At 38.7% G+C, this 1975-nt stretch overlaps 1 pseudogene; it reads left to right on the top strand.

Moving 5' to 3' along the window:
* Nucleotides 1–455: 455 nt before the first annotated feature.
* Nucleotides 456–1627, top strand: LOC123949635 (annotated as a pseudogene).
* Nucleotides 1628–1975: the final 348 nt, after the last annotated feature.

Below are 1975 nucleotides of genomic sequence, written 5' to 3'. Positions count from 1 at the left end.
CATTCCTTGAATGTTCAGAATATTACTAGAAGACACTTCATAACTGAATTACCAGGTTTAAATAGTGTGGATGTACATTATGCAAATCATGCAACATATTTCTCCATTTGGCTACATTCTACCCTAACTCATCATTGCTGTAAACTAAAGAAAGATATTCTGCTCAGAAAGATAACCTCTTACCAAATCCCCAAAATTAATGTTTAGTGTGCCTGAGGAATCAAGTACGTTTTCATTATTGATATATTTCACTACTTCCGTTAGCAATTAGGTGAATAGATTGTGAAGGAATTTTATGACTTGCACTTTATTCAGAAGAAAACAACTCAGAAGGTAAGGGATTACTGCTGATAAATGGCATGCCATTATCAAGCACAAATGGATTGTTCATTTTATAATATCTTTTTCGTTGCAGATTATTTTTAACCAGTGCTTTCTCCACTTTGCCTGAAAAAATGTGGCAAAATATCAGTGTAACTGAATTCATACTGTTAGGATTGACCCAAGATCCTATGAAAAAGAAGATGGTATTATACGTTTATTAAAAAAAAAAAATTGGAAGGGGAGGCGAACCATAAGAGACTATGGACTCTGAAAAACAACCTGAGGGTTTTGAAGGGTCAGGGGTGGGAGGTTGGGGGAACAGGTGGTGGGTAATGGGGAGGGCACGTTTTGCATGTAGCACTGGGTGTTGTGCAAAAACAATGAATACTGTTACGCTGAAAAAAATAAAATGGAAAAAAAAAGTAAAAAAAAAAAAAGATGGTATTTGTAATCTTCTTCATTTTCTATGTGGGGACCATGATAGGGAATTTGCTTATTATTGTGACCATCAAGTTCAGCCGGACACTAGGGAGCCCCATGTATTATTTCCTATTTTATTTGTCCCTTGCTGATTTCTGCTTCTCAACTATAACAGCCCCCAGACTAATTGTGGATTCACTCTCCACAAAAAAAAATCATAACTTACAATGAGTGCATGATTCAAGTCTTTGCCCTACATTTATTTGGTGGCATGGAGATCTTTGTGCTCATCTTCATGGCTGCTGATCGCTATGTGGCAATCTGTAAGCCACTACGTTACCCATCCATCATGAGACAGCAGGTCTGTACCATCCTGATTATCCTTGCATGGCTAGGGGCTTTTATCCATTCTATCACTCAGATTATCTTGGCCTTGAGAATGCCTTTCTGTGGACCCAATTTAATTGATCATTACTGCTGTGATTTGCAGCCCTTGCTGAAACTTGCTTGCATGGACACCTACAGGATCAACCTACTGATGGTGTCTAACAGTGGGGCCCTTTGCTCAAGTAGTTTTGTGATTCTGGTGATCTCATACATTGTCATATTGCATTCCCTGAGAAATCACAGTGCAAAAGGGAGGAAAAAAGCTCTCTCAACTTGCACTTCTCACATCATAGTAGTAATCTTATTCTTTGGTCCGTGTATATTCATATACACGCGCCCCCTAACCACTTTCCCCATGGACAAGATGGTGGCTGTATTTTATACTATTGGGACCCCTTGTCTCAACCCATTCATCTACACACTGAGGAATGCGAAAGTGAAAAACGCCATGAGAAAGCTATGGCATATCACAACTACCTCAGAAAGCAAGAGATGAAATGAGGGTATTGGTTGATTCCATAATCTGTACAGATATTAAATACAGTGGTGTGTATCCTTATTTGACCTATTCACTCTCTTACAATGCACCTGATTTCCTTACTTTTTTTCCTGTACTTCTGCCCTCAAACTAGTAGGTTCCCTCATATCACCAGCCTGGTTCTTACTTTTCCTGAGAGCTCAATTCTGACATTGCTGATTATGAAATACTCCTCACATTTAGTCTACACTCTGGTTTGATAAGGAGAAAGATATTTATACAATCACAACTGGTCAAACCGTGAGCATCCATAAATGAAGAATGGCCTGTAGCTTATGGTTTGTAATTCTCTCTAGGGTAAACTTC

This window comes from Meles meles, chromosome 8 (genome assembly GCF_922984935.1).
Source record: "Meles meles chromosome 8, mMelMel3.1 paternal haplotype, whole genome shotgun sequence".
NCBI classification, from domain to species: domain Eukaryota; kingdom Metazoa; phylum Chordata; class Mammalia; order Carnivora; family Mustelidae; genus Meles; species Meles meles.
Note: the sequence above shows the minus strand (reverse complement) of the source record. Positions and strands in the feature narration are given on the sequence as shown.